The sequence below is a fragment of the Crinia signifera genome, chromosome 6 (assembly GCF_055691185.1).
Source record: "Crinia signifera chromosome 6, ASM5569118v1, whole genome shotgun sequence".
NCBI classification, from domain to species: domain Eukaryota; kingdom Metazoa; phylum Chordata; class Amphibia; order Anura; family Myobatrachidae; genus Crinia; species Crinia signifera.
In genome coordinates, this window is record NC_139222.1 from 33,571,965 (window position 1) to 33,588,100 (window position 16,136).

A 16,136-nucleotide genomic window follows, 5' to 3' on the forward strand; every position below is an offset into this window, starting at 1 on the left:
CAGGGGGTGCCGTGAATCAAGGGAGGGGGGGCGCAGGTGTCGGCGAATCGCGGGAGAGGGCGGGGGTCCGCAAAGCGTGGGAGGGGGCGTGAATTGCACGAGGGGGGGTGCGCGGGGGGTCCGTGAATTGAATGAATCACCTAGTTGGTTATATATTCTTGTAGAAGGATGGTAGGTTGTCATTCAGAATGCATTTACATAAACAGTAATAGTAGCAGTCTGACTTAAAACACCTACAGTAAAACAGAACAGGTGTTATATATTATACAAAGAATTGGTTGATGACGTGTAGGTTGACGTGCACATAGTTCATAGTTGTGACTGGAAAAAAATTGCTACAAGAAAAAATCAACACAGAAAGTTCAACACATGTAAATGTTGACATAAGTGTGGCACTTCATCGGTGTCCATGTCGACACATGAGAATGAATATGAAAACATTCAAAAAAAGAATAAATCTTCAAAAACTCATGTCAACCTTTTTCATTGTCGACCATAGCCTCATAGAGGTGAGGGGTGTCCGCGAATCACGGGAGGAGGGGTCGTGGGTGAATGCCGTGAATTGCGGGAGGGGGGGTCGCGGGGGGGGGTGTTTGCGGGTGCCGCGAATTGTGGGAGGGGGGGCGCGGGGGGTTGCAGTGAATCGCGGGAGGGTGGGTCGCGGGGGCGGGGGGGTTGCCGCAATGACAGGAGGGGGGGTCAGGGGTGGGGAATCGCGGTAGGGGGGTCGTAGGGGGCACAGTGAACCGCAAGAGGGGGGCCCGTGGGGTTGACGCGAATCGTGGGAGGGGGGGTCGCGGGGTGCCGCGAATCGCAGGAGGGGGGTGTGTCACGGGGTGGGGCCGCGAATCGCGGGAGTCACCGGGGGTGCCACGAATTGCGGGGGGTGTGCTGCAAATCGCGGGAGGGGTGTCGCGGGGGTTGCCGCGAATCGCCACAAGAAAAAATCAACACAGAAAGGTCAACACATGTAAATGTTGACATAAGTGTGGCACTTCATTGGTGTCCATGTCGACACATGAGAATGAATATGAAAACATTGAAAAAGTGAAAAATAAATCTTGTCAACCTTTTTCATTGTCGACCATAGCCATGTCAGTGTTTTGCATGTGCCATTTAATCGTGGGGATGCCGTGAATGGGGGGGAGGTGCATACCTCCCAACATGACCCTCTCCAGGAGGGACACATTGCTCTGTTTCTGGACTTTTTTTCTTAATTTATGGATTACCATCACCTGTGCTTAAACACCTTTCTTATCAATTACCCTGTTTAAAACAGGTGATGACAATCATACATTAAGATGGAAGTCCACAAACAGAGCATTCTGTCCCTCCCTTTTGACCAAAACGACAGCCCCGGGGGTTATAAACATGTTGATATGGTTGTGATTTTTTTTCTGACTGCGGTTTCAAAACCATGCACCAGAATCCACTTCTTTCAACTCAGTAATACATTTTGGATGTGTACCTAGAGTTTAAAGCAGAAAAAACGGAACTTTTAGAATTTTCATTTTTTGACCAAAACGACAGCCCCGGGGGTTATTAACATGTTGATATGGTTGTGATTTTTTTTCTGACTGCGGTTTCAAAACCATGCACCAGAATCCACTTCTTTCAACTCAGTAATACATTTTGGATGTGTACCTAGAGTTTAAAGCAGAAAAAACGGAACTTTTAGAATTTTCATTTTTTGACCAAAACGACAGCCCCGGGGGTTATAAACATGTTGATATGGTTGTGATTTTTTTTCTGACTGCGGTTTCAAAACCATGCACCAGAATCCACTTCTTTCAACTCAGTAATACATTTTGGATGTGTACCTAGAGTTTAAAGCAGAAAAAACGGAACTTTTAGAATTTTAATTTTTTGACCAAAACGACAGCCCCGGGGCTTATAAACATGTTGATATGGTTGTGATTTTTTTTCTGACTGCGGTTTCAAAACCATGCACCAGAATCCACTTCTTTCAACTCAGTAATACATTTTGGATGTGTACCTAGAGTTTAAAGCAGAAAAAACGGAACTTTTAGAATTTTCATTTTTTGACCAAAACGACAGCCCCGGGGGTTATTAACATGTTGATATGGTTGTGATTTTTTTCTGACTGCGGTTTCAAAACCATGCACCAGAATCCACTTCTTTCAACTCAGTTATACATTTTGGATGTGTACCTAGAGTTTAAAGCAGAAAAAACGGAACTTTTAGAATTTTCATTTTTTGACCAAAACGACAGCCCCGGGGGTTATAAACATGTTGATATGGATGTGATTTTTTTTCTGACTGCGGTTTCAAAACCATGCACCAGAATCCACTTCTTTCAACTCAGTAATACATTTTGGATGAGTACCTAGAGTTTAAAGCAGAAAAAACTGAACTTTTAGAATTTTCATTTTTTGACCCAAACAACAGCCCCGGGGGTTATAAACATGTTGATATGGTTGTGATTTTTTTTCTGACTGCGGTTTCAAAACCATGCACCAGAATCCACTTCTTTCAACTCAGTAATACATTTTGGATGTGTACCTAGAGTTTAAAGCAGAAAAACATGAACTTTTAGAATTTTCATTTTTTGACCAAAACGACAGCCCCGGGGGTTATAAACATGTTGATATGGATGTGATTTTTTTTCTGACTGCGGTTTCAAAACCATGCACCAGAATCCACTTCTTTCAACTCAGTAATACATTTTGGATGTGTACCTAGAGTTTAAAGCAGAAAAAACGGAACTTTTAGAATTTTCATTTTTTGACCAAAACGACAGCCCCGGGGGTTATAAACATGTTGATATATTTGTGATTTTTTTTCTGACTGCGGTTTCAAAACCATGCACCAGAATCCACTTCTTTCAACTCAGTAATACATTTTGGTTGTGTACCTAGAGTTTAAAGCAGAAAAAACGGAACTTTTAGAATTTTAATTTTTTGACCAAAACGACAGCCCCGGTGGTTATTAACATGTTGATATGGTTGTGATTTTTTTTCTGACTGCGGTTTCAAAACCATGCACCAGAATCCACTTCTTTCAACTCAGTAATACATTTTGGATGTGTACCTAGAGTTTAAAGCAGAAAAAACGGAACTTTTAGAATTTTCATTTTTTGACCAAAACAACAGCCCCGGGGGTTATAAACATGTTGATATGGTTGTGATTTTTTTTCTGACTGCGGTTTCAAAACCATGCACCAGAATCTACTTCTTTCAAAACAGTAATACATTTTGGATGTGTACCTAGAGTTTAAAGCAGAAAAAAACGGAACTTTTAGAATTTTCATTTTTTGACCAAAACAACAGCCCCGGGGGTTATTAACATGTTGATATGGTTGTGATTTTTTTTCTGACTGCGGTTTCAAAACCATGCACCAGAATCCACTTCTTTCAACTCAGTAATACATTTTGGATGTGTACCTAGAGTTTAAAGCAGAAAAAAACGGAACTTTTAGAATTTTCATTTTTTGACCAAAACGACAGCCCCGGGGGTTATAAACATGTTGATATGGTTGTGATTTTTTTTCTGACTGCGGTTTCAAAACCATGCACCAGAATCCACTTCTTTCAACTCAGTTATACATTTTGGATGTGTACCTAGAGTTTAAAGCAGAAAAAACGGTACTTTTAGAATTTTCATTTTTTGACCAAAACGACAGCCCCGGGGGTTATAAACATGTTGATATGGATGTGATTTTTTTTCTGACTGCGGTTTCAAAACCATGCACCAGAATCCACTTCTTTCAACTCAGTAATTCATTTTGGATGTGTACCTAGAGTTTAAAGCAGAAAAAACGGAACTTTTAGAATTTTCATTTTTTGACCAAAACGACAGCCCCGGGGGTTATTAACATGTTGATATGGTTGTGATTTTTTTTCTGACTGCGGTTTCAAAACCATGCACCAGAATCCACTTCTTTCAACTCAGTAATACATTTTGGATGTGTACCTAGAGTTTAAAGCAGAAAAAACGGAATTTTTAGAATTTTCATTTTTTGACCAAAACGACAGCCCCGGGGGTTATAAACATGTTGATATGGTTGTGATTTTTTTTCTGACTGCGGTTTCAAAACCATGCACCAGAATCCACTTCTTTCAACTCAGTAATACATTTTGGATGTGTACCTAGAGTTTAAAGCAGAAAAAACGGAACTTTTAGAATTTTCATTTTTTGACCAAAACGACAGCCCCGGGGGTTATAAACATGTTGATATGGTTGTGATTTTTTTTCTGACTGCGGTTTCAAAACCATGCACCAGAATCCACTTCTTTCAACTCAGTAATACATTTTGGATGTGTACCTAGAGTTTAAAGCAGAAAAAACGGAACTTTTAGAATTTTAATTTTTTGACCAAAACAACAGCCCCGGGGGTTATTAACATGTTGATATGGTTGTGATTTTTTTTCTGACTGCGGTTTCAAAACCATGCACCAGAATCCACTTCTTTCAACTCAGTAATACATTTTGGATGTGTACCTAGAGTTTAAAGCAGAAAAAACGGAACTTTTAGAATTTTCATTTTTTGACCAAAACGACAGCCCCGGGGGTTATAAACATGTTGATATGGATGTGATTTTTTTTCTGACTGCGGTTTCAAAACCATGCACCAGAATCCACTTCTTTCAACTCAGTAATACATTTTGGATGTGTACCTAGAGTTTAAAGCAGAAAAAACGGAACTTTTAGAATTTTAATTTTTTGACCAAAACGACAGCCCCGGGGGTTATAAACATGTTGATATGGATGTGATTTTTTTTCTGACTGCGGTTTCAAAACCATGCACCAGAATCCACTTCTTTCAACTCAGTAATACATTTTGGATGTGTACCTAGAGTTTAAAGCAGAAAACACGGAACTTTTAGAATTTTCATTTTTTGACCAAAACGACAGCCCCGGGGGTTATAAACATGTTGATATGGATGTGATTTTTTTTCTGACTGCGGTTTCAAAACCATGCACCAGAATCCACTTCTTTCAACTCAGTAATACATTTTGGATGTGTACCTAGAGTTTAAAGCAGAAAAAACGGAACTTTTAGAATTTTCATTTTTTGACCAAAACGACAGCCCCGGGGGTTATAAACATGTTGATATGATTGTGATTTTTTTTCTGACTGCGGTTTCAAAACCATGCACCAGAATCCACTTCTTTCAACTCAGTAATACATTTTGGATGTGTACCTAGAGTTTAAAGCAGAAAAAACGGAATTTTTAGAATTTTCATTTTTTGACCAAAACGACAGCCCCGGGGGTTATAAACATGTTGATATGGTTGTGATTTTTTTTCTGACTGCGGTTTCAAAACCATGCACCAGAATCCACTTCTTTCAACTCAGTTATACATTTTGGATGTGTACCTAGAGTTTAAAGCAGAAAAAACGGAACTTTTAGAATTTTCATTTTTTGACCAAAACGACAGCCCCGGGGGTTATAAACATGTTGATATGGATGTGATTTTTTTTCTGACTGCGGTTTCAAAACCATGCACCAGAATCCACTTCTTTCAACTCAGTAATTCATTTTGGATGTGTACCTAGAGTTTAAAGCAGAAAAAACGGAACTTTTAGAATTTTCATTTTTTGACCAAAACGACAGCCCCGGGGGTTATTAACATGTTGATATGGTTGTGATTTTTTTTCTGACTGCGGTTTCAAAACCATGCACCAGAATCCACTTCTTTCAACTCAGTAATACATTTTGGATGTGTACCTAGAGTTTAAAGCAGAAAAAACGGAATTTTTAGAATTTTCATTTTTTGACCAAAACGACAGCCCCGGGGGTTATAAACATGTTGATATGGTTGTGATTTTTTTTCTGACTGCGGTTTCAAAACCATGCACCAGAATCCACTTCTTTCAACTCAGTAATACATTTTGGATGTGTACCTAGAGTTTAAAGCAGAAAAAACGGAACTTTTAGAATTTTCATTTTTTGACCAAAACGACAGCCCCGGGGGTTATAAACATGTTGATATGGTTGTGATTTTTTTTCTGACTGCGGTTTCAAAACCATGCACCAGAATCCACTTCTTTCAACTCAGTTATACATTTTGGATGTGTACCTAGAGTTTAAAGCAGAAAAAACTGAACTTTTAGAATTTTCATTTTTTGACCAAAACGACAGCCCCGGGGGTTATAAACATGTTGATATGGTTGTGATTTTTTTTCTGACTGCGGTTTCAAAACCATGCACCAGAATCCACTTCTTTCAACTCAGTAATACATTTTGGATGTGTACCTAGAGTTTAAAGCAGAAAAAACGGAACTTTTAGAATTTTCATTTTTTGACCAAAACGACAGCCCCGGGGGTTATAAACATGTTGATATGGATGTGATTTTTTTTCTGACTGCGGTTTCAAAACCATGCACCAGAATCCACTTCTTTCAACTCAGTAATACATTTTGGATGTGTACCTAGAGTTTAAAGCAGAAAAAACGGAACTTTTAGAATTTTAATTTTTTGACCAAAACGACAGCCCCGGGGGTTATAAACATGTTGATATGATTGTGATTTTTTTTCTGACTGCGGTTTCAAAACCATGCACCAGAATCCACTTCTTTCAACTCAGTAATACATTTTGGATGTGTACCTAGAGTTTAAAGCAGAAAACACGGAACTTTTAGAATTTTCATTTTTTGACCAAAACGACAGCCCCGGGGGTTATAAACATGTTGATATGGATTTGATTTTTTTTCTGACTGCGGTTTCAAAACCATGCACCAGAATCCACTTCTTTCAACTCAGTAATACATTTTGGATGTGTACCTAGAGTTTAAAGCAGAAAAAACGGAACTTTTAGAATTTTCATTTTTTGACCAAAACGACAGCCCCGGGGGTTATAAACATGTTGATATGATTGTGATTTTTTTTCTGACTGCGGTTTCAAAACCATGCACCAGAATCCACTTCTTTCAACTCAGTAATACATTTTGGATGTGTACCTAGAGTTTAAAGCAGAAAAAACGGAATTTTTAGAATTTTCATTTTTTGACCAAAACGACAGCCCCGGGGGTTATAAACATGTTGATATGGTTGTGATTTTTTTTCTGACTGCGGTTTCAAAACCATGCACCAGAATCCACTTCTTTCAACTCAGTAATACATTTTGGATGTGTACCTAGAGTTTAAAGCAGAAAAAACGGAACTTTTAGAATTTTCATTTTTTGACCAAAACGACAGCCCCGGGGGTTATAAACATATTGATATGGTTGTGATTTTTTTTCTGACTGCGGTTTCAAAACCATGCACCAGAATCCACTTCTTTCAACTCAGTAATACATTTTGGATGTGTACCTAGAGTTTAAAGCAGAAAAAACGGAACTTTTAGAATTTTCATTTTTTGACCAAAACGACAGCCCCGGGGGTTATAAACATGTTGATATGATTGTGATTTTTTTTCTGACTGCGGTTTCAAAACCATGCACCAGAATCCACTTCTTTCAACTCAGTAATACATTTTGGATGTGTACCTAGAGTTTAAAGCAGAAAAAACGGAACTTTTAGAATTTTCATTTTTTGACCAAAACGACAGCCCCGGGGGTTATAAACATGTTGATATGGATGTGATTTTTTTTCTGACTGCGGTTTCAAAACCATGCACCAGAATCCACTTCTTTCAACTCAGTAATACATTTTGGATGTGTACCTAGAGTTTAAAGCAGAAAAAACGGAACTTTTAGAATTTTAATTTTTTGACCAAAACGACAGCCCCGGGGGTTATAAACATGTTGATATGATTGTGATTTTTTTTCTGACTGCGGTTTCAAAACCATGCACCAGAATCCACTTCTTTCAACTCAGTAATACATTTTGGATGTGTACCTAGAGTTTAAAGCAGAAAACACGGAACTTTTAGAATTTTAATTTTTTGACCAAAACGACAGCCCCGGGGGTTATAAACATGTTGATATGGATGTGATTTTTTTTCTGACTGCGGTTTCAAAACCATGCACCAGAATCCACTTCTTTCAACTCAGTAATACATTTTGGATGTGTACCTAGAGTTTAAAGCAGAAAAAACGGAACTTTTAGAATTTTCATTTTTTGACCAAAACGACAGCCCCGGGAGTTATAAACATGTTGATATGATTGTGATTTTTTTTCTGACTGCGGTTTCAAAACCATGCACCAGAATCCACTTCTTTCAACTCAGTAATACATTTTGGATGTGTACCTAGAGTTTAAAGCAGAAAAAACGGAATTTTTAGAATTTTCATTTTTTGACCAAAACGACAGCCCCGGGGGTTATAAACATGTTGATATGGTTGTGATTTTTTTTCTGACTGCGGTTTCAAAACCATGCACCAGAATCCACTTCTTTCAACTCAGTAATACATTTTGGATGTGTACCTAGAGTTTAAAGCAGAAAAAACGGAACTTTTAGAATTTTCATTTTTTGACCAAAACGACAGCCCCGGGGGTTATAAACATATTGATATGGTTGTGATTTTTTTTCTGACTGCGGATTCAAAACCATGCACCAGAATCCACTTCTTTCAACTCAGTTATACATTTTGGATGTGTACCTAGAGTTTAAAGCAGAAAAAACGGAACTTTTAGAATTTTCATTTTTTGACCAAAACGACAGCCCCGGGGGTTATAAACATGTTGATATGGTTGTGATTTTTTTTCTGACTGCGGTTTCAAAACCATGCACCAGAATCCACTTCTTTCAACTCAGTAATACATTTTGGATGTGTACCTAGAGTTTAAAGCAGAAAAAATGGAACTTTTAGAATTTTCATTTTTTGACCAAAACAACAGCCCCGGGGGTTATTAACATGTTGATATGGTTGTGATTTTTTTTCTGACTGCGGTTTCAAAACCATGCACCAGAATCCACTTCTTTCAACTCAGTAATACATTTTGGATGTGTACCTAGAGTTTAAAGCAGAAAAAATGGAACTTTTAGAATTTTCATTTTTTGACCAAAACGACAGCCCCGGGGGTTATAAACATGTTGATATGGATGTGATTTTTTTTCTGACTGCGGTTTCAAAACCATGCACCAGAATCCACTTCTTTCAACTCAGTAATACATTTTGGATGTGTACCTAGAGTTTAAAGCAGAAAAAACGGAACTTTTAGAATTTTCATTTTTTGACCAAAACGACAGCCCCGGGGGTTATAAACATGTTGATATGATTGTAATTTTTTTTCTGACTGCGGTTTCAAAACCATGCACCAGAATCCACTTCTTTCAACTCAGTAATACATTTTGGATGTGTACCTAGAGTTTAAAGCAGAAAACACGGAACTTTTAGAATTTTCATTTTTTGACCAAAACGACAGCCCCGGGGGTTATAAACATGTTGATATGGATGTGATTTTTTTTCTGACTGCGGTTTCAAAACCATGCACCAGAATCCACTTCTTTCAACTCAGTAATACATTTTGGATGTGTACCTAGAGTTTAAAGCAGAAAAAACGGAACTTTTAGAATTTTCATTTTTTGACCAAAACGACAGCCCCGGGGGTTATAAACATGTTGATATGATTGTGATTTTTTTTCTGACTGCGGTTTCAAAACCATGCACCAGAATCCACTTCTTTCAACTCAGTAATACATTTTGGATGTGTACCTAGAGTTTAAAGCAGAAAAAACGGAATTTTTAGAATTTTCATTTTTTGACCAAAACGACAGCCCCAGGGGTTATAAACATGTTGATATGGTTGTGATTTTTTTTCTGACTGCGGTTTCAAAACCATGCACCAGAATCCACTTCTTTCAACTCAGTTATACATTTTGGATGTGTACCTAGAGTTTAAAGCAGAAAAAACTGAACTTTTAGAATTTTCATTTTTTGACCAAAACGACAGCCCCGGGGGTTATAAACATGTTGATATGGATGTGATTTTTTTTCTGACTGCGGTTTCAAAACCATGCACCAGAATCCACTTCTTTCAACTCAGTAATACATTTTGGATGTGTACCCAGAGTTTAAAGCAGAAAAAAACGGAACTTTTAGAATTTTCATTTTTTGACCAAAACGACAGCCCCGGGGGTTATAAACATGTTGATATGGTTGTGATTTTTTTTCTGACTGCGGTTTCAAAACCATGCACCAGAATCCACTTCTTTCAACTCAGTAATACATTTTGGATGTGTACCTAGAGTTAAAAGCAGAAAAAACGGAACTTTTAGAATTTTCATTTTTTGACCAAAACGACAGCCCCGGGGGTTATAAACATGTTGATATGGTTGTGATTTTTTTTCTGACTGCGGTTTCAAAACCATGCACCAGAATCCACTTCTTTCAACTCAGTAATACATTTTGGATGTGTACCTAGAGTTTAAAGCAGAAAAAACTGAACTTTTAGAATTTTCATTTTTTGACCAAAACGACAGCCCCGGGGGTTATAAACATGTTGATATGATTGTGATTTTTTTTCTGACTGCGGTTTCAAAACCATGCACCAGAATCCACTTCTTTCAACTCAGTAATACATTTTGGATGTGTACCTAGAGTTTAAAGCAGAAAAAACGGAACTTTTAGAATTTTCATTTTTTGACCAAAACGACAGCCCCGGGGGTTATAAACATGTTGATATGGTTGTGATTTTTTTTCTGACTGCGGTTTCAAACCATGCACCAGAATCCACTTCTTTCAACTCAGTTATACATTTTGGATGTGTACCTAGAGTTTAAAGCAGAAAAAACGGAACTTTTAGATTTTCATTTTTTGACCAAAACGACAGCCCCGGGGGTTATAAACATGTTGATATGGATGTGATTTTTTTTCTGACTGCGGTTTCAAAACCATGCACCAGAATCCACTTCTTTCAACTCAGTAATACATTTTGGATGTGTACCTAGAGTTTAAAGCAGAAAAAACGGAACTTTTAGAATTTTCATTTTTTGACCAAAACGACAGCCCCGGGGGTTATAAACATGTTGATATGGTTGTGATTTTTTTTCTGACTGCGGTTTCAAAACCATGCACCAGAATCCACTTCTTTCAACTCAGTAATACATTTCGGATGTGTACCTAGAGTTTAAAGCAGAAAAAACTGAACTTTTAGAATTTTCATTTTTTGACCAAAACGACAGCCCCGGGGGTTATAAACATGTTGATATGGTTGTGATTTTTTTTCTGACTGTGGTTTTAAAACCATGCACCAGAATCCACTTCTTTCAACTCAGTTATACATTTTGGATGTGTACCTAGAGTTTAAAGCAGAAAAAACGGAACTTTTAGAATTTTCATTTTTTGACCAAAACGACAGCCCCGGGGATTATAAACATGTTGATATGGATGTGATTTTTTTTCTGACTGCGGTTTCAAAACCATGCACCAGAATCCACTTCTTTCAACTCAGTAATACATTTTGGATGTGTACCTAGAGTTTAAAGCAGAAAAAACAGAACTTTTAGAATTTTCATTTTTTGACCAAAACGACAGCCCCGGGGGTTATAAACATGTTGATATGGATGTGATTTTTTTTCTGACTGCGGTTTCAAAACCATGCACCAGAATCCACTTCTTTCAACTCAGTTATACATTTTGGATGTGTACCTAGAGTTTAAAGCAGAAAAAACGGAACTTTTAGAATTTTCATTTTTTGACCAAAACGACAGCCCCGGGGGTTATAAACATGTTGATATGGATGTGATTTTTTTTCTGACTGCGGTTTCAAAACCATGCACCAGAATCCACTTCTTTCAACTCAGTAATACATTTTGGATGTGTACCTAGAGTTTAAAGCAGAAAAAACTGAACTTTTAGAATTTTCATTTTTTGACTAAAACAACAGCCCCGGGGGTTATAAACATGTTGATATGGTTGTGATTTTTTTTCTGACTGCGGTTTCAAAACCATGCACCAGAATCCACTTCTTTCAACTCAGTAATACATTTTGGATGTGTACCTAGAGTTTAAAGCAGAAAAAACTGAACTTTTAGAATTTTCATTTTTTGACCAAAACAACAGCCCCGGGGGTTATAAACATGTTGATATATTTGTGATTTTTTTTCTGACTGCGGTTTCAAAACCATGCACCAGAATCCACTTCTTTCAACTCAGTAATACATTTTGGTTGTGTACCTAGAGTTTAAAGCAGAAAAAACGGAACTTTTAGAATTTTCATTTTTTGACCAAAACGACAGCCCCGTCGGTTATTAACATGTTGATATGGTTGTGATTTTTTTTCTGACTGCGGTTTCAAAACCATGCACCAGAATCCACATCTTTCAACTCAGTAATACATTTTGGATGTGTACCTAGAGATTAAAGCAGAAAAAACGGAACTTTTAGAATTTTCATTTTTTGACCAAAACGACAGCCCCGGGGGTTATAAACATGTTCATATGGTTGTGATTTTTTTTCTGACTGCGGTTTTAAAACCATGCACCAGAATCCACTTCTTTCAACTCAATAATACATTTTGGATGTGTACCTAGAGTTTAAAGCAGAAAAAACGGAACTTTTAGAATTTTCATTTTTTGACCAAAACGACAGCCCCGGGGGTTATAAACATGTTGATATGGTTGTGATTTTTTTTCTGACTGCGGTTTCAAAACCATGCACCAGAATCCACTTCTTTCAACTCAGTAATACATTTTGGATGTGTACCTAGAGTTTAAAGCAGAAAAAACGGAACTTTTAGAATTTTCATTTTTTGACCAAAACGACAGCCCCGGGGGTTATTATCATGTTGATATGGTTGTGATTTTTTTTCTGACTGCGGTTTCAAAACCATGCACCAGAATCCACTTCTTTCAACTCAGTAATACATTTTGGATGTGTACCTAGAGTTTAAAGCAGAAAAAAACGGAACTTTTAGAATTTTCATTTTTTGACCAAAACGACAGCCCCGGGGGTTATAAACATGCTGATATGGTTGTGATTTTTTTTCTGACTGCGGTTTCAAAACCATGCACCAGAATCCACTTCTTTCAACTCAGTTATACATTTTGGATGTGTACCTAGAGTTTAAAGCAGAAAAAACGGAACTTTTAGAATTTTCATTTTTTGACCAAAACGACAGCCCCGGGGGTTATAAACATGTTGATATGGATGTGATTTTTTTTCTGACTGCGGTTTCAAAACCATGCACCAGAATCCACTTCTTTCAACTCAGTAATACATTTTGGATGTGTACCTAGAGTTTAAAGCAGAAAAAACTGAACTTTTAGAATTTTCATTTTTTGACCAAAACAACAGCCCCGGGGGTTATAAACATGTTGATATGGTTGTGATTTTTTTTCTGACTGCGGTTTCAAAACCATGCACCAGAATCCACTTCTTTCAACTCAGTAATACATTTTGGATGTGTACCTAGAGTTTAAAGCAGAAAAAACGGAACTTTTAGAATTTTCATTTTTTGACCAAAACAACAGCCCCGGGGGTTATAAACATGTTGATATATTTGTGATTTTTTTTCTGACTGCGGTTTCAAAACCATGCACCAGAATCCACTTCTTTCAACTCAGTAATACATTTTGGTTGTGTACCTAGAGTTTAAAGCAGAAAAAACAGAACTTTTAGAATTTTCATTTTTTGACCAAAACGACAGCCCCGTCGGTTATTAACATGTTGATATGGTTGTGATTTTTTTTCTGACTGCGGTTTCAAAACCATGCACCAGAATCCACATCTTTCAACTCAGTAATACATTTTGGATGTGTACCTAGAGATTAAAGCAGAAAAAACGGAACTTTTAGAATTTTCATTTTTTGACCAAAACGACAGCCCCGGGGGTTATAAACATGTTGATATGGTTGTGATTTTTTTTCTGACTGCGGTTTTAAAACCATGCACCAGAATCCACTTCTTTCAACTCAATAATACATTTTGGATGTGTACCTAGAGTTTAAAGCAGAAAAAACGGAACTTTTAGAATTTTCATTTTTTGACCAAAACGACAGCCCGGGGGTTATAAACATGTTGATATGGTTGTGATTTTTTTTCTGACTGCGGTTTCAAAACCATGCACCAGAATCCACTTCTTTCAACTCAGTAATACATTTTGGATGTGTACCTAGAGTTTAAAGCAGAAAAAACGGAACTTTTAGAATTTTCATTTTTTGACCAAAACGACAGCCCCGGGGGTTATTATCATGTTGATATGGTTGTGATTTTTTTTCTGACTGCGGTTTCAAAACCATGCACCAGAATCCACTTCTTTCAACTCAGTAATACATTTTGGATGTGTACCTAGAGTTTAAAGCAGAAAAAAACGGAACTTTTAGAATTTTCATTTTTTGACCAAAACGACAGCCCCGGGGGTTATAAACATGTTGATATGGTTGTGATTTTTTTTCTGACTGCGGTTTCAAAACCATGCACCAGAATCCACTTCTTTCAACTCAGTTATACATTTTGGATGTGTACCTAGAGTTTAAAGCAGAAAAAACGGAACTTTTTAGAATTTTCATTTTTTGACCAAAACGACAGCCCCGGGGATTATAAACATGTTGATATGGATGTGATTTTTTTTATGACTGCGGTTTCAAAACCATGCACCAGAATCCACTTCTTTCAACTCAGTAATACATTTTGGATGTGTACCTAGAGTTTAAAGCAGAAAAAACAGAACTTTTAGAATTTTCATTTTTTGACCAAAACGACAGCCCCGGGGGTTATTAACATGTTGATATGGTTGTGATTTTTTTTCTGACTGCGGTTTCAAACCATGCACCAGAATCCACTTCTTTCAACTCAGTAATACATTTTGGATGTGTACCTAGAGTTTAAAGCAGAAATAACGGAACTTTTAGAATTTTCATTTTTTGACCAAAACGACAGCCCCGGGGGTTATTAACATGTTGATATGGTTGTGATTTTTTTTCTGACTGCGGTTTCAAAACCATGCACCAGAATCCACTTCTTTCAACTCAGTAATACATTTTGGATGTGTACCTAGAGTTTAAAGCAGAAAAAACGGAACTTTTAGAATTTTCATTTTTTGACCAAAACGACAGCCCCGGGGGTTATTAACATGTTGATATGGTTGTGATTTTTTTTCTGACTGCGGTTTCAAAACCATGCACCAGAATCCACTTCTTTCAACTCAGTAATACATTTTGGATGTGTACCTAGAGTTTAAAGCAGAAAAAACGGAACTTTTAGAATTTTCATTTTTTAAACAAAACGACAGCCCCGGGGGTTATAAACATGTTGATATGGTTGTGATTTTTTTTCTGACTGCGGTTTCAAAACCATGCACCAGAATCCACTTCTTTCAACTCAGTAATACATTTTGGATGTGTACCTAGAGTTTAAAGCAGAAAAAACGGAACTTTTAGAATTTTCATTTTTTGACCAAAACAACAGCCCCGGGGGTTATTAACATGTTGATATGGTTGTGATTTTTTTTCTGACTGCGGTTTCAAAACCATGCACCAGAATCCACTTCTTTCAACTCAGTAATACATTTTGGATGTGTACCTAGAGTTTAAAGCAGAAAAAACGGAACTTTTAGAATTTTCATTTTTTGACCAAAACGACAGCCCCGGGGGTTATAAACATGTTGATATGGATGTGATTTTTTTTCTGACTGCGGTTTCAAAACCATGCACCAGAATCCACTTCTTTCAACTCAGTAATACATTTTGGATGTGTACCTAGAGTTTAAAGCAGAAAAAACGGAACTTTTAGAATTTTCATTTTTTGACCAAAACGACAGCCCCGGGGGTTATTAACATGTTGATATGGTTGTGATTTTTTTTCTGACTGCGGTTTCAAAACCATGCACCAGAATCCACTTCTTTCAACTCAGTAATACATTTTGGATGTGTACCTAGAGTTTAAAGCAGAAAAAACGGAACTTTTAGAATTTTCATTTTTTGACCAAAACGACAGCCCTGGGGGTTATAAACATGTTGATATGGTTGTGATTTTTTTTCTGACTGCGGTTTCAAAACCATGCACCAGAATCCACTTCTTTCAACTCAGTAATACATTTTGGATGTGTACCTAGAGTTTAAAGCAGAAAAAACGGAACTTTTAGAATTTTCATTTTTTGACCAAAACGACAGCCCCGGGGGTTATTAACATGTTGATACAGTATGTTTGTGATTTTTTTTCTGACTGCGGTTTCAAAACCATGCACCAGAATCCACTTCTTTCAACTCAGTAATACATTTTGGATGTGTACCTAGAGTTTAAAGCAGAAAAAAATGGAACTTTTAGAATTTTCATTTTTTGACCA